Here is a 20,778-nt window from a genome sequence, read left to right as displayed (position 1 = left end):
CCCTCCAAGGGTGAGAGCTTTTCCCTTCCGCCTTCTATTTTGGCTGTTTTACCTTTTCCATCTCTCTGATACTATCTTATTCCTTTCGTTTAATTAGAAGGGATATCCTGTGCAACTTCCGTTTGAAACCACCTCTCAAGGATTCTTCGGCTACAACTACTTCCCGATCAACGAGATTCCAGACTCGACCAGGGTTTTCTTCCCATTAGAGGGTTTCCCTGGCAATCCTATCCTCTCCCCCGGTTTCTTCTCTTTCCGGGTTGGACGGGCCAGGACTGTCTCAGGGGAACTTTCACTGCTGCATTTGTCTCTTCCATATTGGATCTCCGAATTGTCAAGGTGAGCGGGTTCAAACCTTTGATATTTACTGAGGCTAACTACCGCTTTAAGCAATTTGCAGTAATCATAACACCATGTCTGCCACAAATTGTTTCTGTATATTTCCTGTATTTGAGGCCCATGTTGGCCACAAATTGTTTCTGTACATATCTGTACTTAATGTCCATGCCATATGAAACCATGTAATCCTTACTGCGCCCAGATACCCACGGGCCCGGTGTGCATTATAAATAAACAACAATACAATACAACGCAATACCTAATGAAAGAGCGACCTGCTCAAATAGTTTATTCATAAAATGCAATCCATTGTCAGACCACAGGACTTCGCACATACCCCATCTTGGAAACACCTCAAACACGAGAAACTTGGCAACACATGTGGCATCGGGGGGCGTATATGGACCTGCCTCAATTCATCTGGAAAAGGGATATTACACTACCAGCATGTACCTATAACCATTGCATACTTGAAACATATCCACATAATCTATATGTAAATGCTTAAATGAACATTAGGCCTTGGGATTGCTCCTCTCAGTTCTTAAAGTGTGTCATTCTGTGAATTTCTGACACACAATGCAGCTCACAATAAACTGTGCCACATGTTGTAATACATTTGGTGAGAACCAATCTTCTGTGATCGTAGCAGCAAGACTCTCTCTTGTTGTGTGCGCTGGGTAGTGAAGCTGCTCCAGGGTCAACTTCAAGCTAGAGGCATAACTGGCTTTCCAGTACTATCCTGTCTCCATAAAGCCTCAGTGGGGGATAAAGAACACCCCTGTTTTTTTCAGAGATCCTGCTCCTCCTGTGGTGCTCTACCTTGCAACTCAATTAATAGTACAATGGATAACATATTAAACCATTCCTTCATTATCATGCACCATCCTGACAATTGTTTAAAACTTTCTACATCAAAATCAGAAATGTTTGGGAACTATGCAGCCTTTTTTTGCTAATACTTGCATCTTTTTCAATCGCAAAAACTGCAGCAACTTACGCTTGTTCACAAGGGTAATGTCCTTGCATTACCCAGTTCAAAATCCCACTGTAATATGCTCATGGTTTGTGTCCATGTCCTAAAGTCGTTTTCTGTGTCGGTACTGCTGTCATCACTACCACATCTCTGAGGTCAGGAGGCAGGTCAATTAAAGGATTGTCTTCAAAACACTCACCTTGACACATAAGTGTGTCCATGACCTGGCACCTCCCTACCTATCACATAGGATATCTAAACCTATTCCCTCCAGGCCCACCAGAGCAGCTTACTCCAATAGGATCACAGTACCATTAACCCGCAAAGTCCAAGCGGGCGGTGCCAGCTTCCCAAATATGGCCATCACATTCTGGAACGCCCTCCCATCCCACATCAGGGTGATTGACTCTCATGCAGCCTTCTGGAAAGCCATCAAAACCAGGCTTTGTCTGAAAACTGCACATGTACCTATTCTATGTATCACTGTCAGTATACCTATAATTACCTGTATGTACCGCTATATATGTAACCAAACTACCTGTACTAAGTTACTTTTGCTGGGCCGCATTCCTGTAACCCTGAATTAAGCCTTATTACGCTCTGATTATAGTGCCTCGATGCCTCTGGGCTGTAGTGTGCTCTACAAATCCAAATAAATAAATAAATAAAATACCCCATTTGAATGTGAGAACAAATAAAACTCTTTATTGTAATTTAGAATTCCTACAATAGGGGATGTGCAAAATGCTCTTTTTAATTCTTCAAATCCTTTTTCTTGTCCACCTGTGCTCCCTTGAGGCCCTTTAAAAGTGGTTGAATATATGTACTGTAATCAAAAACCCAGGCCCTGCTCTAGTTACATAGGCCTACAAATTGTTGCTTCTCTCTCACAGTCTCTGGTTCGGGAGTCTTTTAAATTCCCCCTTCTCTCTCGGGTGTTACTTTTCTCCCATTTTGAGATATCAACTATCTTATGTACAGGATCTCTTCCTGACAATATTGTAGTTTTTCCTTGTCTATCTTATCTAATTTCTCTGGTAGTATGGTCATAAGTTAAAATGAGTCTTCTCTGCATCTTTCTTCTGTCTCACTGCACACTTATATATCATCTACATACTGGATTATGGCACTCTCGAGCTGTACATTGCATCGGTCCATCTAAAGGACCCTATTAAAGATTAAGGGAGACTCACAGCACCCCTGAGGCAAACATGTGTTTTTTAGACACAAATTGTTATACAAAAATGAAGCTAAATCCTGTGAGTCCTCATGAATGGGAGTTGAGAAGAACGTCTATTACTGTAAAATATTTGGCTGTGGACTGAATTCTGCACAATATTGTAGCTTGATTTGGAACTAGAGGAAACTCTGCTTCAACAATATTATTAAGAGGGTGGAAATCCTGAATACATCTCCATGACATCCCCCCTTTGATTTCTTCACAGGGTACACAGCCGTGTTACATGGAGCGTCTGATGGCACACATATTCCTTGCTGCATTAAAGCAGAAATGTTTCAAATATACCCTCATCAGCTTCTCTGGACATGGGATACTGTTTTGCTTGTGGCACGATAGCTCCAGGCTTGAGCTTAATTTTGACTTCCCCTACACCTTTTAGTAGATCTACGCCATAAGAACTACTGATCCACAAAATGCTTGATACTTTCTCTAAGTTAAGTCCTCCTGAAACTATGATGGTTTCTGTCTTACTAATGCCATTCCCTGTGTGATGTCTCTGATCTTTATTTTAATCCAATAAGTAAGACTTATGAAGAATACCAATTCATCGTCTGAATAATCATCTCTAAACAATTCCTCATCTGTCAGATCTGTCAGTCTGTATCCTTCCCTAAGGGCTATCAATGTTCTCCATCCTCATTCCTCATCATCTATCCTATGGACAACCACTCTTTCCTCTCTGACTACTGCTGCTTCTAATTCTAGAGGAATTATATATCCATCTTCATTATCCTAGGCATCTCTGGTCTGAACAAAAATTAATAAGGTATTCTCAATATTTTGCCTACTAGTCTGGGAAGCCATGTTAACAAAATGGTTACTCCGTACAAAAATACTGCTGGATCTAGAGGAACTCCGCGTAATGCTTTATGTTTTGCAAAGGCTAATATAAACACTCTCACATTAAAAAAATGTATTCCTGGAGTGGAGCACACAATCCCTTTGTCAGTAGAAGATATTGTCGTGTTTAGTTTTGTCATCAAATCTCATCCCAATACATTAACTGTTGTCTGTCGAAAGAACAATAATGGCATGGATACGTCATGTTCTCCTTTAGAAATCGATAACTGCTCAGTAAAAGGAACTAAGCTTGTCACCCCAGAAACTCCCTGCGAATTCATGGCAATGCCAGACATGTGTATTTACTGTCAGCCCTGTCTGGATCGTCACTCAATTCGGATAATAACCTTCCTTCCTCACCTGAATCTTCTGAGCTGGTGTCAATCTCCTTCATCCGTCCTTTCCCCCTGCCAGTAGCCTGGTAGAGGTAAGACCTACCTCGGAGGGAAGCCATTATGCCCGCCTGTAGGACTGGTGGGCTAGTGGCCCCTTCCCCGAAGCAGCCAAGTAGGGGAAAAAGCCTGGAGAGGCAGAAAAAACCCCTAGGTCCAGGAAAGGGCAAGCAAGATTTCGGGGAAGGGCAAGCAAGAATCCAGGTAAAGGCACGTGAGAGTTCAGGTAAAGGCAAGTGAGAGTCCAGGTATGAGGACCGGGACAGGAGGAAGCGGGAAGCTAGGACAGACAGAGCGGGATCGGGCCCCAAGCAGGAAGCTGAGATGGCGGGAGAGAGCAAGAGACCAGAGAAACTCTGCCCTGGAGAGGAGAGCAGAGCGGCAGGATGACTCTTCCACAGAGTGCAGGGTGAAAGGGGGGCAAAGGGAAACAAGTGAGGCACGTAGCCAAGAGGCAGTGCACAAGCACCAATGGAGCAAAGAAACAGTAGGGCAGCGTCTCACAAGGAAAGCGAGAAGCAAGGGTTGCAATGCGCTGGCTGCCGGGGTTGTTATGGTAATGTAGGAATTGGCGGTGGCCATCTTGGATCAACACTAGACCGGCACATCACGTTGTGAACTAACGTGATGTGAGTGATCAATGGCGGTGAATCCTCCATCTGTCCAACAAGCACCACTGGCGAGAGCGTATGACAGTATGCCCCCTTCTAGCTCTGCGGTTTTCCTGTGCTCAGTGGAAATTATGCACTAGCCGGGGAGCGTGTACGTACGAACTGGGTTCCCAAGAATCCGTTGAGCTGGGATATCCCTTCCAGTGCACCAGATATTCCAGCCTTTGTTTCCTGTACCTTGTGTCAAAGATGCGTGACACTTCATATGCCTTGGGCAGATTGACTTCGGGAATCCGGTGTTTGGGTTGTGAATGAACATAAGGGTTTATGACACAAGGTCGTAAAAGAGCGGAATGAAAGACTGGGTGGAGACGTCTCAGGATCTTTGGCAGTTTGAGCCTGAAAGAGACAGGGTTGATTCTTGCCGTGATTCTGTAGGGTCCCATGTAGTGAAGGGAGAACTTAGATGGGTGAACCCATCTGGGCAAGTACTTGGTTGAGATCCAAACCTTGGATCCCACATCCCAATTGGGGACCTCTCTCCGATGGCGATTAGACTGGATTTGGTTCCTCCTCTTGCTGTCTCCCAGACTTTGCTGAGCGGTCTTATGTGCGTCAGTGATCTGCGAGAGTATAGCTTCAATGGATAGTAGATTGGACGATGTAGCTACCGTGGGTAGAAGATTATGGCGGTGTTGGCCTTACATGCAGAAGAAAGGGGTGAGTCCCATAGCGGAGTGGACTGTGTTGTTATACAAGAACTCAGCAGATGGTAGAAGGGCCACCCAGTTTTCCTGTTGGTGGTTGATAAAGCAATGCAGGTATTGCTCCAGGGTGCCATTTAATCGCTATGTTTAACCATTGGTCTGCGGGTGATATCCACAGGACAAGGTCCTCTTGATGCCTAGATGATGACACAAGGCTTTCCAGAATTAGACGTGTAACGGGAAGCACGATTGGACACTATGGTTTCTGGCAGACCATGTAACCGGAAAACATCCCTGACAAAACCAAGGCCATTTCCGAGGACGTGGGTAGACCAGGGAGTGGGGAGAAGTGAGCCATTTTAGAAAATGAATTCACTGTTACCATAATGGAGGTGAACCATCAGACCAGGCTTTGTTCCAAGAGGCTGACTGGTTTCTGTGTAATGTACTTGCTTCGGGCACAGATAGGGCAGGATTTCAAGTAGGTCTTTACATCTGTTCTCATCCCAGGCCACCAGAAGCTGCGTTAGATGAGCTCTAAGGTGTTGGACACTCCTCGATGCCTGATTCTTCCTCGATGCCCCATGCCTCGATGCCTGGCTAGTTTGCTGTCATGACACCAGGATAGGACTTGCCAGTGCATTTCCTCTTCAGGTAGGAACAGACGTTGGTTGACAAAGAGAAGCAAGGGTTGCAAAGCGCCAATCGCCGGGGTTGTCATGGTAATGTATGAACTGGTGGTGGCCATCTTGGATGAACACTAGACCAGCACATCACATTGTGAACTAACGTGATGTGCCTGATCAATGTCAGCGAATCCTCCATCTGTCCAACAAGCGCCATGGCCGGGAGCGCATATTTACCCTTTCGGACACAGGAACGAGTTGCTCCAGGGTCTACAAGACACAACAATGTTGTGCCTCCTATCGTTACCCTGACCCTTGGTTCCTCATGCAGGTTTGGTGTCACTGATAGTATTGAACCTATGAGGTCATCCTGTGGGCTGTCCTATTGTGGATATAAATTCATCCCAGTACTAGAGAAAGGATTTTCTCCTACATGGTCACACTCCCTATCCTGGGTGTGGATGCTTGTGGAGCCCCTGCATTCGTATTACATTGGAGTGCCACTACTTGCTTAGTCTGTGTTTGTTGTGCTTGTATAGGCGCTTGCTGTAGATACCCTGATGCATTTGCATTTGTGTTGGGCTTTGTTGTGCTTGCTGTATTTGTGGCGCCGCATGTGTCTGATACTGTGTGTGATCTTGGGAATAATACTCCTGCGGTTCTGGATTATACTGTGGAGAATAGCTCTCCCCCTCTTGAAGCTTGCCAGTTCTGCTGCATACCCCCTGTACATCTATATATTTGGGCTATATATCCCATTCTCCCACAATTCTAACATTGCTTTGGCTGTCCTCCGTTAATGCCTCGTCCTCCTTGGGAGTTCTGAAATCCCTCGTGTCCTCCTCTGGGTGCGTTCCCTCTGCCTTGTGGTCAAAATTATATCCCCCTTGATCTGCAGGATACCCTACATTGTCTGACTGTACTGACTGCACCCCTTCTGTTCCCACGCTTTCACCACTTGTCAATACTGCTCCATCTATAGCAAATGTTGACAATTTCTTCTGAACTAACTTCGCTTTCTCTTGCTTTCTACCCACAGCTTTTTTCTTGTTCTATTCTTGCAACACTCAAAAATGATGTACAATAGTTAACTGAATTTCTGGCCAGGGCTTCTCTTCCATTCCCACCTGCTTCTTCATTTGCCTATGCACTGGCTCAGACAGTCCCTGACACAAAATACGGTAAAATAATGCCACTGTTTTGTCCCAAGGCTCTCTCGTTTTGAGCCGCCAGTGTTCTTGAATCTCTTGAATAAAGGCAACAGGGTCTTCATCCTCCCCCATTTTCCTTGTCAGAATTGCACCCATATCTGCTGTGGTGGGGTACTGTACTGTAAGCGCTCTCCATACTTCTGATCTACAGTTATTGAATGGTGCTCTGTCATGTGTTGTGTTTTGTGCTGTTACACTCGCATACCCTGCTCGTTTCCAAATGTCGTCAGCTCTCTCCTAGAATAGGTGCTAGTCTGCCTTTTACGTCACCCACTGCTAACGTGATTCCCGCTGTCATCCATGAATCAATTTTCCTGCGCCTGCAGTCAAACTAGGCAATTTACACTTTAAGTTTTCTTTATCCATCTGTGGCCACAGAACATATTGCAGTCTTTCACACCCTTTCTCTAATAATGGGAATTGCATATACCCTCACCCATAATCATACCCACCTACACTTCTCATTTTCCAGGTGGGGCTAGTTTTGCCCATCTGCCTTTGGCCTGGAAGTGACCTTAATCGGCTCACATATGGCAGGGATATATCCCTGATCGTGCTGATGGTCGCTCAGAATATGGTGTTGGTTCCAGTGTTTGTTCTTTAGGGTCTTCTAAATCTGACCATTTTACCCCTTTTTCTATGCTTGGATCTATCGAAAAACCACATGCACCCTCTCACTGTGCCTTCTCGTTTTGTTTTCTTTCTTCGTCTGACATCATTCTACCCCAACTTGTATGGCTATTGTCACTTTCTTCATCATCAAGATCCAACCCACTTAAGGAAAATACCCTAGGCTCATCTACCATTGCGTCACCCAATCTACTTCCTGTTCCTCCTAGTAGAGATGCTTGGCCGCCCCTTTATCTTTGTATCCATCCTTATCCCTCCTTTTCCTGTATAAATCCCTGATACTTTTCCCTATGTTTTCTGCCTCTTGCTCGTCAGCCCATGTCTGCATTCTTGGTATTCCTTGCAGTTCCCTAAGGGGCTGTTGTGACCCTGTCTCATCTTACCATCATTCCCTTGCTTCAACTGGCACCATGCATCTGTTAACAAGATAATCTATCTCATCACCCTTTTGTTCCCTACTTTTTCTCATTTCCTCTTCCCTTTTCGTCATCTCCCTGTTCTCTTCTTCCTCTTGCCTGCTCTGCAATCTACATTCTTTCAATCACTGTGCTTCCATTTCACTGTGTTTCCTGTTTTCTATTCTTTCTTTCTCTATCTTTTGTTCCTCATACCTTCTTCGTTCTTCCCTTCATTTGTTCTCTTTCTCCTTCTCTTCTTTGTGTGCTTTTTCCTGTGCCTTTTCTTTCTCTTCCTGTTCTTCTCTTTCTTCCCTCTCTCTAACACCATCAGTGCCCTATTCATCTAACTTAAGCAATATGTGTCCTCCCATCCATTTGTTTTGCACTATAATTCCTTCCTTGGCTTTTTCCTTTCCTTCTTTTTGTCTCTTAGCTTCCTCCTCCATTTTGATCCGTCTACATCTTTGTTCATCACACTGTTAACATTAATTGTGTGCCGATATATTTTTTGCTTCCTTAATCTTACTCTCTTCCATACAGTCTTCACTATTATAATCGGGAGGTGTGTATGTTGGATTGACATACCCCGCCGCTGCCTTCAATTCCTTTAAAGGTGCTGATTAAGCATCGACTCCTTCTTGGGTGGGTCTTCTTTCTTATTTTGATACATCTTTCATAGTTCTAAAATGGCTTATCTTTTTTGTAACTTCTTGCCTGTGTATGTAGCATACAAATATATTGTCATATGTTGCAATACTGTTTTTGACAACAAGCCTTCTTGAGGCCATGGCATAAGTGTTTTATTAGTCGTTCCCTTCACCTACGCCACATGATACTGTCTAATCTTAGGTGTATATCCTGGTAATGTCCTACATAGATGTAAAAGGGGAGTGTCCCCCATGATGACAAGTCGATTTCGAATGTAAATACTTACTGAATCTTTTATTCTTTTATTTACTTTATCAAACATACTGCACCAATTGACTCAAGCAAGCACTATCAATCGCCGCTCATTACCACAAAATACCAATATATTAACCAATTTTAAAATCTCTATAATATTGTTTCTCTTTAATTCTTCATTTTTAGTTCTCTCGATTCTTGGGGGTCTATTGTGCTATAATTACCACTGTAAGAACCTTTTTGTTTAACTTTACTATTTTTTCTCAACTTTTATCCTTCCCTGATTGACGTCAATCTCTCGGTTTGAAAATCTAATGATCACCTTAATTTTTTACTATCGTTTTATATCTCTTAACCTAAACACAATAAAAGTTTTACGCTGACATATTTATAACCCCATACACATGTTTACTTTTCATTTTTTACATACGCCTTCCTTTACTGTCTCTAGTAAATGTATCTCATCCCACTATTTACCCCTTTTGGAGTGTAATACATATTCTTCTTATTGGGTCTTGCCTCAGGAATCCCTACCATATACTCTCCTTAAGAGTTTAACACGTATTCTTTGGTCCCCTTCAAATCTGAAACCGAGGTATCTATCTCTTTAAACACAAATCCTTTTACCATACATATACACTTTATACTATAGCCCCTCCCATTTATTTGCCACTTTCAATGCTCTACTTACATCCATGGCTCAGCTTGAGTCCCTCAGCATCGACTTTTCCTCAGGGGCACCTGTGGGGAGCAGGCAGGAATTTCTCCAAGGGGGCACTTGTCAACCGATTCTCTCCACACATGTAGTTGCGCGCCACTCTCCACAGAAAGCTCCACAATCTTCTGGCTAGTGGCTGAAGATGTTGATCCTCGATGTGAGTCATTTATGACATCATCCTACGTGGCAAACTTAAAAACCTATTGAAGGGAGGGATTGGTTAAGGGAAGATATGTAACTACATATCATTTAAGTATTAGTAATATTACTGGGTGCCCTTTATCTGGTAGGCACACCTTGAACCACCTCTAAATAAGTATAATACTGATTATAACACAATAACAGTAGCAGATTGGACTGTGCTACACTGTATAGCATCTCGCTACAAATACCCCTATGATTGGTTGGCATTCTCTCCGAACCTTGGACTTTCAGCTCGTTAGAAGCGTTGTAAGCAAAATGAAACCCAGGTGCAGAGAATAACGTCAGACTACTACCCACTTTCCTAATTAGTCCATCATCTCTCATCGGTCAGGCTCCAGGCCAAGGTTTCTTCTTTAAAGTTGATCTTGCAGCCTGTTCTCTGCTCTGGGACATTTCAGAGAGTGTAGGTACACTATTCATCTGGAGCTTAATGATTAGCCCTTGTTTTCCACTTCTGAGTCACATGTGAAGAAAGCACGATTTGGTCCATATCAACATTTTATTTACAGCTTTTTATTTACGGCTATTTAATTCAATTAGGCTGGGTGTCATTACTCCTCTTGGCCTCTGCAGACTTGGTTGCTCTACCTCACATATGCTTTTTGCATCCTTGATTGTCAAATACTTAGCACTTCCAAATGATTTTGCTTTTGCTTAATCTAAGAGAAGAACAAGTTACTTACCCATGATAATGTTCTTTCGACTGGATGTTCCTCCCACGTATTCCTTATCTTTGATATTTCCTAATATCCAGCTTGCTACTTCGGAAAATGTTTTTCTCAGTCGAGGGCGCTGTGCATCGATGCCTGGTCAAGTCGATGTCCCTCGGAGGTCTCCGTCCTGACGTCAAAGCCATCACTGGTATAAGTAGTGCATGCAGCGCACGCAGCGCCTGTTGCTCAGTTCCGTTTTGAAGATCAAAGCATTGTCTAGAGTTAGACGGTTACTCCCCTTGAGAGAGCACAGACTGTTACCACAAGGGAAGTTTTACTGCGTGGTTTGCTGGGAGGTGCGATATGCAATACATGGGAGGAACATCCAGTCGAAAGAACGTTACCATGGGTAAGTAACTTGTTCTTCGAAAGGATTCTGTCCTCCTACGTATTCCTTATCTTTGATACACTCGCAAAGCAGGTACTTTATTTGGAGGAGGGAGTACAATTGAAGTGATCAATAATGCACTGAGTATAGTACTGCCTTTCCAAAAACAGGCTGACTAGTGGCAGCAGCTGCACAAATATCCTTTATTGGAACTCCCCTCTGCAAAGCAGACGAAGTTGCGATAGCCCTGGTGGAATGAGCCCTTAGATATTCTGGTGGGTCTTCACCGGGCAGTCTGTAACACTCTGAAATTGTTAAAATAATCCATCTAGAGATGGTTTGTTTAGTGATAGCTAGACACAGTTTATGGCCTGTATAGCCTACAAACAACTGATCATTCCATCTCAGTCTTGCCAATCTGGTAATGTAGAAACTCAGTACATGCTTAGGGTTGAGTCTGTGAAGCCTTTCTTCCTTTTTATCGGGTATGGCCAAAGATAATAGATGGTAAGGTTCTTTTCTGAGTGATGTGAAATTCATAAACAACCTTAAGGAGAAATGTAGGCTTCACTTTCAATACCACTCTGTCTTTATGAAAAACAGTATGAGGAGGCATGCAGGATAAAGCCTGCAGCTCACTCACCCTTCGGTCAGATGTTATAGCCACTATGAAAACTGTTTTCAAGGTGAGAAGTCGTAATGGGCAAGAGTGAAGAGGCTCAAAAGGAACACCCATTAGATGGTGTAAAGGAGTGAGAGGATAAACATGAGTTAATCCTTTTAAGAATTGGATGACCAAAGGAATCGTAAAATAGAAGACTTCCTCTGCAGTGTGTTTGAAGATGGATATCACCCCTAGAGCCCCCGATTTGCCAAGTACATAAGAAAAGATAACACCATCAGTGTATTGCATGAGAAAGGGTCAACATTCCTTTCTCTACACCAGCTGCAGAACGTATTCCAGTGGCAGCGTTATAAAGATTTGGTTGCTGGTCTTCTGGCCGAAAGCAACACCTCCATTACATCGGCTGGGAGGTCCCAATCCTTGTATCTCAGCCTTTCAGAAACCATGCGTGAAGGCAGAGAGTCCTGATATCTGGATGGAAAACCTGACCCTCATCTCTCCCGAGAGAAGGTCCTCTCTTAGTGGAAGACGAATTAGAGACATGTCCAGAAGGTCAGGGTACCATGTCCTCCTGGCCCAATCAGGGGCAATTAGGATCATGGATTTCTTGAACCTTCTCAACCTCCTTATTACATCAGGAATGACGCGGACTGTAGGAAATGCGTAAAGAAGTGGAAATTCCTAGTCCACCATGAACGCATCTCCTAGAGTTGGGGGAAATTCCCATGAGCAGAACAGTTTGCACTTATGGTTGGCACCGGTCACAAACTGATCCACTTGGGGGGTACCCCAAAGGGTGCAGATCTCTTGAAGGACTTCCTGAGCTAGTTCCCACTTGTGGGAGACTGCTCTGCCTGCTCAGAGCATCTGCCATCATGTTCTTCTCTCCGGCTAGGTGAACTGCTGATAGAGAGATTCCTTCTTGCAATGCCCAGAACCATAGCTGCATTGCCTCTCTGCACAGTGGTAGTGACCCTACACCCCCTCTTTTGTTGAGGTAGTACATGCCCACTGTATTGTCTGTCATTATCAGGACATTCTTCCCCCATAGAGCTGGCAGGAAGGCCTTCAGCGCTAGTCTGATTGCCCTCAGCTCTAAAAGATTGATATGTAGTTTGGACTCCGATGGAGACCACCGACCGATGATGGTCAAATCTTTGGTATGGGCACCCCACCCCGTTAGTGAGGCGTCCATCACTACTGTTATCTCCCGCTATGGTTGCCAAAAGGTTTTCCTTTCAAGATGTTTTCCTTACAAGCCCACCATTGAAGATCCAGTGAGACTCTGTCTGGGATTTGTAGGAGATCTGACATCCTTCCTGAGAATTGTGACCACTGAGTCCTGAGAGCCCACTGGAGATATCTCATTCTCAGCCAAGCCTCTAGCACCAGAAGACTGCAGGATGCCATGAGAGTATGTAACCTCAGCAAATCAAAGGCTGGAAGATATTGGGCATTCTGAAATGTTGTCACCATGTGCAGAGCGTCTTGAGCCCTTACCTCTGGTGGCGAGGCTTTACCCAGGGAAGCATCCAGGATTTCTCCGATGAATTGGAGTCTTTGTGAAGGTATCATTTCGGACTTCTTGAAGTTTAGGGAGAAGCCCAGCCTGTGGAGGGAGTGGCAAGTATAGCTGGGGTGATCCAGGGCTTGTTCTGGGGAACTGGCCCTGATCAGCCAGTCGTCCAGGTAGGGAAATTACCCTTTCTGGTGAACTAGATGAGGAAGTGGACAGAGATTTATGGCACCTCTTTTTGCCATGCCACGAAGACGAATGATGTGACCAACTTTGTGACCGGGAACAAGAGCGTTTATGTTTTTTATGACAGGAAGACGAAGGTCTCGACTCATCATAAGATTTACGTTTGGACGGGGTAATATATTTTAGAGGCCTACCTATCTCCAACTTCCCTCTGTGCTCCCTCAAGGCTTTGGCTGTCATCAACATGCATTTGTCACACTCCGAACATGGGTGTTCTGCCCCTAGACACCACAGGTAGATCCTGTGTGGGTCCATCATGAACGTTTTAGCACCACAGTCGCAGCATTTTTTTAAAACTGGACTGAGGAGTCGACGGAGCCTATGAGGAAGCCATCTCGTCAAAAAACTGAAGAATTTTCTCAAGAAACTCGAAGAAATTCAGAAAATCACAGAACCAAGCGTTACGTTACCGAATCTGTGAAGCGCAGAAAAACGGAACTGAGCAACAGGCGCTGCGTGCCCTACTTATATCAGTGATGACATCGATGTCAGGACAGAGAACTCAGAGGGTCCTTGACTCGGCCAGGCATCAACGCAGGGAGCCCTCTACTGGGAAAAATATTTCAAAATCAGTTAGCTGGATATTAGGAAATATCAAAGATAAGGAATGCGTGGGATGACACAATCCATTCGAAATATGTCTTACTTACATGGCGTATTCTCTTGATTCCCTTTGTGCCTTGCAATTATTCTTTGATGTAGCATCCCTGATCCCAGGCTAATAGACTCCTCTTTGTTCCTCACACAAAGTTGTTTTTTCACAGTCTCCTGTCTCTGCAGCCCTGGTCTGTCTCTGAGGTAGCTCGATTGGTTTCAACACAAGTCCAACATCCATCTTTTTCTCATGTAGGTTTTAGTGATGTTATATTTTCTTCTACAGCAAGCTTCTATTTGTCTCAGCTACCTTGTGTTTCTGTGTATGTACATTCACTTTGGGCCTCATCACGAGTCTGGTGGTAACCCTTAAATGCGGCAGTAGCGCTATTACCGCTGCATTTAAGGGTCCGACAGATCATGGCTTTGTCAGATTTCCACCCAGCTGGGGGAAAATCCGCTGAAAATCTGCCGATATTTCGCGCTATTACAGCCAGCGGGAAATCCGCTGGCAGTAATAGCGCGAAAATTCCCCATTGGGCCCAATAGGGAATGGGCCCAATGGGGAATGGGCACTAACCGTTCCTCCAAACCTATGATCCGGTGCTAATAGCGCTTGGGGGTTTGGCGGTAGGGCTAATAGCGCCGGCGTTACCGAACAACTCGGGATGAGGCCCTTTGTCTCTTCTCACTTATTTCTTTGGTGCATTTGATTTTGTTGTATTCGATTTTATGTTTCTCTTGGTACTTTAGTTACATCTTTATTCTTTGAGTATTCGCATATCGTTCAGCGCGCCCTCATGTCTTTCATTCGTGATGTCTCTCCGCAGCTGTCAGTTTGCACTTACTGCTCTTCTATGTCCAAAGGTGTATGCCGGCATCCTTCAACCATCTCAGTGCGAGGGTACATTTGATACGGTTGTCTGAGTGCATAACGTCATTCATACTCTCTGCAGTATTGGGAAAACACCTGCAGGCCGATTCATGGAATTAATGTGTGCTGACATTTTCGGCGCAAGCGTGCGAAAGCGTGCGAATCGCAGTGCAAGTGCGAAAATTGCAGCGAAACCCGCGCACAGCGATTCATGGAAGTCTGTGCGCATGTAAATCCCAGGATGTGCGCCAAAATTTTGCGTGGCGCACACGTCTCCAAACAGCATGCGCTACGCGCACAGCGAAATTGCACATAGCACGGCGCACACAACAAAAGTAGGCGTAACAGGGGGCGTAACACGCGGAATGGGGAACAACGCGTGAAAATGTGGGCGTCACGGGGGAAGTACAGGAGGCAAATGCGCGGAACGCCCACACGCACGTTCAAAACACGTATTCATGGAATCGAACGGGGCTAACGAAAGTGCCAAAAAAGACATGCTAATCCGGAAACACGTACGTCAGCAGGAAGCAGGCGTAGGTGGACCCACGCAGCATAAAGGTGCGCGCAAACAACAAACAAGCTCAGATGCCAGGATGAATATACCGTTCCTAGCAGCAGTGGTCGTGGGATACCGCAGGAGGAGGAGGAGGATAGTCAGGCCCAGAATTTTTACACCCAGAACCAGCCTTTTTGGGATGCCTGATGACCAGGTGTATGGGAGGTACAGGTTTGCACCTCACATAATACTCGACCTGGTCAGTGAGTGGGAGGATGACCTCACATCACCCACCCTGTGCTCCCAAGCACTCAGCCCCCTGGAGAAGGTCCTCAATGTACTGCACTTTTTGGCCACTGGATCATTTCAGCGGACAACTGCTATAGTGGGGGGGGTGTCACAGGCCACGCAGTCACGCTGCCTACAGCAGGTGTTGGACATCATGACTGCACGCCCATCAGTCCGCAGGCACATATACCTGCCTAGAACGCCTGCAGAAAGGCAGGCTGTCGTCCAGGATTTTTACGGGGTAGCACAATTCCCCTAAGTGCTAGGTGCCATTGATTGCACCCATGTGGCTCTACGCCCCCCAGGGCATCAGAGCACATCTACAGAAACCGCAAGCACTGGCATTCCATCAACGTACAGGTAGTATGTGAGCCAAGGGAATCATCACCTCTGTATATGCCAACTATCTAGGGTCAACCCACAATAGTTTCATTTACAGAATGTCAACCCTAAACCGGGACCTAGAAGCTGGGCGGCATGGCGATACATGGCTGCTCAGTGAGTATAAATGTCTCTGTACATACATGCATGTCAGATACTGAGTAATGTCACAACCCCACTAATGATACCCATCATCACCTCCCCAGGGGACAGTGCCTACCCTCTGACCCCCCACATGATGACACCAATTCAGAACCCCACCACGCCACCCAAGGTAAGATACAACACAGCACATATTGCAACCCGGGGCATAGTGGAGCGCACATTCGGAGTGCTCAAGTCACGCTTTCGCTTCCTTGACCGTTCTGGTGGGCAGCTACTATACGCTCCCCCTGTAGTGTGCAGGATCATAGTGGCAGCATGTGTCCTGCACAACGTTGCAACACACCGGGGCCTGCCGGTGGACATGGTGGTGCCCTCACATCCCCAACCACATGCACACCCGCTGCGCCTGGGAGGGGAAAGGGCATGTGGTGTGGCAGCCCGTACGCAGCTGGTGGTTAATTACTTCACCTAAAATCACACCCCTGTGGAGTGCACACAGCCCTGGCACATACCAGCTGACAATCAATGATGATAACATAAGGGACAGTCAACTGTCACTACCATACCAGCCTGAGATTGGTCACCTGGAAGTGCTACATTGTGTGCATCCCTACCTACTTAAAGACAACCAATGAAGTGTGATAAAAAGACACACATTCATGCTGCATGAATGACTACCCCCTTGCAAAATACAACATGAAAATAGTGCCATGTCACCCAACCCCTCCCCATTTCAGCTGCCCAACACACCATGTCATGTCATGCAATGTGAAAGCAACCAAATGAATGCACAACACATGGCACAAGTGTCACAAAGTGCACTCTCTGAAATGGAAACAGGCCACAGACAATATGCTCCCAGTAATCAATAAGAAACAGCACACATGAACAAATACTTACCAGCAACACAATACAGAAACACAGGATGAAACAGTGGCAAAATATGATAGTACAAATTCAAAGTAGTGCAAGCCTTACAACCTGAATACGCCAGCACATCGAGCCCTTCCAACTGTACATTGTTACTGCCCCGCAAATGTCTCAGTGTACTGCATACAACATGAACCCCATCTGCAAAGTAGAGGGCCTTGTGAAGACATGAGGAAGGAACCTGCAAATTAGGAGGAAGACATGGATGCACAAGCACATATCAATACACCATGCAGTGTAGAAAACAACAACAATATCCACTAGGAATGTCTACACAGTATTGACTACAGACTGCCCACACAGCTCATGGGAGCCCAACGTCACTGTGTAATTCACTGTCACTTGGTCACACCCTTTGCAAGCCCATGGTAACGGGAAGTAGGAGGGGTGTGTGTCTCATGAACCCAAGCATCTAACCCAAACTCAGGACAAGCCTGCATGTGCCCAGCCAGAATACAGTGCATGCCCACAAGGCAACACACTGTAAAAACAAAATAATAATAAAATCAAAAATGGCCATGTGGGTGTCAGGGGGGGTGGGTGAGGCCACCCAGGAGGTTCGAGGACAGGGTGCACACCAACACCCACCTGAGTGGATGTTGCGAAAACAAATACCTCCTTGGCCTCATAGCCTGCACGGCTATGCCATTGTCACCCTCTGCTGCTGCATCAGGAGGTGGTGGCACTATGGGAGGCAGCCCAAGCAAAGCTCAGCTGAGAGCGAACGTGTGAGCTGCTCCAGCTGCTGTTCTGCCCTAAGATTAGTGGAAGCCCCAAGGTCAACCAGAGTCTGCCTGAGGGTATGTAGTTCTTCCCTCAAGGCTTCCCTGTGGGCTTGGGACTCTATTGATATCGATTGGCGCAGAGTCTCCAGTGCTTCCCGTCGGTCCCTGTTCGACACCAACATGTCTTCCCTATGTGATTGGCAAATGGAGTCTGTTGCCTGCTGTTGTTGCTCCATCTGCCTTTCATGGGGGATAATGGAAGTGGCCACCCTCTGCATTGCCTGAGCCCTCATTTCTACTGATGTTGCCTGTTGGGTTGCAATACCGTACATGGAGTTTTCCCATACAGTATTGCCTGGTGGCACACGGCCACCGCATCAACGGGCACCACACCTGTTTGGGGCAAGGCGATCTGCACCTTGCTGTGCTGGCACTGCCTGAGGCTGCAGGACTGCATTCCCCCTCTGATCTGCTGGCCCAGGAACAGGATCAGATGCTGTGGAGTGTGACCCTGCATCCGTAACCGCCAAAGGCAGACTTACCAACACTGACATCCCCATAGAGGGTTCTACCCCTGTTGCAGGTGAGTTGGACAGAACATAATCCCTGCCAGAAACACTTACCTGCGACGGCACATAAGTCTCATCATCCGATTCAGCACCCGAATAAAGGTCTGGGGAGGTGCACCCAGAGACACCCCTGGAGAGTATGGCCTGCAGTAACATTGGGTTCTCACCCACCACCTCACCACATCCCTCACTGGTGCCCGGTCGTGCCAGAGATTCCTCCTGGGTCTGCACCATCTCCTCAACCTCAACAGCATCAAGTGCGTCATCACCTGCAAAAAAGAAAGACAACAAATGGAAACAGGCATGAGCACCATAGCACACACATAGGCCGTGACAAGCCACAGATCCAGTACATGATCAACACATGTCCCACATGACTATAACCCTGCCATGCATGCACTGTCAAAGAGTTGGAAGTGGAGTCAAAAAGGCAGACACTGGGAAGAGCAAGATGGAAAAGCAACACATTTGTAGCATGTTGGGTAGCACAGGCATCACACATCAGGCTGTGAGTGGCATGTCCAATACACATACATGACACATGCCACCACACAGATGTCATGTAGCATATCCACGGTAAAGTACAAAACTACAGCAATATGTCAGTGATTGAGTACTGTCACACATCCATGTGACATCGACATGATGAGAAGATTAATGCTGAATAGTGTTTGAAAATATGCGTGTGCCACACACTGAAACACATCCAGTGTCTAAAAAATACTGTCACTGTGGGCTGATCAATGGTTGGTCACTTTGACATCACAGGAAACATCTGTCATGTTCCACATGCAAACAGCCCCTTATAATAATTTTTATGCAGGCCTATACTCCATCAGCCTGAATGGTGTAATCATTAACATAACCAGGTAATAATAGTGCCCCAGTGTGGCCTGTAAACAATGACCGAAGCATATCACATATGTCGCAATAGGGCATAAAATTGTCTAGCAAAAAGGGGAGAGTGCAAACAATCAGCATGAATGAAGACTTACTAAATCAGACAAATGTAGTTGCAAGACAACAGTTCAAGGTAAAGTGCACAAATGTGGGCTTAATAGGCAACTGTGGCTAGAAGGGATACAATCATACCCAAATCCAATTCACGTGAATGTATGGGAGGAAGCACATGGGTGACCCATACCACTCAGGTGCACACACCCTAACCTGGCACTCAATCTGAACCCGTCACCCAAACAACATACACATGGATTACACACACATGCATGGGCACTCACCGGACAATGCATCGTAATCAGGTAGTTCTCCCACGCCTTTGATCTGTTCCTCTGTGACGAAGGCCCCAGCAACAGACTCATGTTCAGTGAGTTTGTTGTCCTCTGGTGGAGACCCACCGCCAGTCACCAGAGTAGCGGCATGATTTGAGGCCAGCTTGTTCTTTGCTCTGCGTTTCAGGTCACTCCACTGCTTGTAGCAATCATCAGCTGTGCGCCTCACAAATCCAAGGGCACTTATGCGGTCGGTGATGATCTGCCAGTGTGCCTTACGTTGACCAGTTGTGGTCTTGGACCCTGCAGTCACCAGCATTTTGTGGCTATGTGCCGACACATAGGACACAAGTGCATCAAGTTCCGCGTCATTAAATCAAGGCTTCCTTGAAATGCCGGAGTGTGTAGCCGTGTCTGGGGTCTCGGCCTGTCGTGCCAGAGCACCCTTCTTCCTCTTCTTTAAAGGTGGAGCGGAGCCAGATTGGCTTACGCCGCTCTGTTCAATAGGTGCAGAAGCACCGGTGGACTGGGTAATAGGAGTGTGGGAATGCACAATGACCATACGTCTTGTTGCAGGCATTGGTTGCAGGGTAATGTTGGCAGGGGGAACGTCAGTTTGATGGACCTGGACCAACACTGTCCTGGCTGGGAGAGTCAGAGCTGGGGCGGATGGAGCTGCATCTGCCCCTGCAGCCTCCCCACCCTGCCTACTCGGGGCAGTAGATGGCATAGCTGCCCCAGATCCACGTGGATTGGTGACAACAACTTGCACCCCCTCACGTGGCCTAGACTTGCTGACCTGGAAGTCTGCCTGGGAGTCATCCTGTGCCAGGTCAGGTGCCACAATGGGCTGGTCCAACAAGGGCTGAGCTGGGATGGTGTCAGCCACGTTTCCCTCAACCATGGGGGGGCATGGGTGTCCCTGATTGGTCCTCCACACATGGGTGTATAGGGGCACCCTGCAAATCCCGGCCACGTCCCCTACCGCGCCCACCACGACCACCTTTTGAAGGTCAGCCACCTTTGCCTCCCTTACCGCTTGGTTGCCTCCCAACCATGGCACTGATGTTGTTGTGCGTATGGGAGTTGCAGTAAACAATTGTCCTGGGCAATTGGGGGTCAAAGGGGTAGGGTACTAGATGGAATTCGTACCCTAGTGCTCTAACAAGGCTGTCTGTGACCCCTGGGGGAAGATGACGGGTCACAAAACGCACAGGCAGCCCAAAATCAAAAAATAACGTGCACGCAATCCCTCGTAGACCATGTGCGTGAAAAAATGTACCCTCACTACGCTATGGCACCCAGAAACACAAAAATAAGCGTACGCAGCCTACAATGACTCTGAAGGGGTATGCGACACA

The 20,778-nt window shown here is 46.3% G+C and overlaps 1 protein-coding gene across 3 annotated transcripts in view; it reads right to left on the bottom strand.

Annotated features, from left to right (window-relative positions):
- The window catches only part of RNF207 (ring finger protein 207), a 1,212,833-nt gene that overhangs the window by 503,065 nt on the left and 688,990 nt on the right, over nucleotides 1-20,778 (bottom strand). The gene's annotated exons all lie outside the window — the stretch shown is intronic.

This window comes from Ambystoma mexicanum, chromosome 8 (genome assembly GCF_040938575.1).
Source record: "Ambystoma mexicanum isolate Mex_15411 chromosome 8, UKY_AmexF1_1, whole genome shotgun sequence".
NCBI lineage: Eukaryota > Metazoa > Chordata > Amphibia > Caudata > Ambystomatidae > Ambystoma > Ambystoma mexicanum.
The sequence above is the reverse complement of the archived record's forward strand: the minus strand, read 5'-3'. Positions and strand labels throughout refer to the sequence as shown.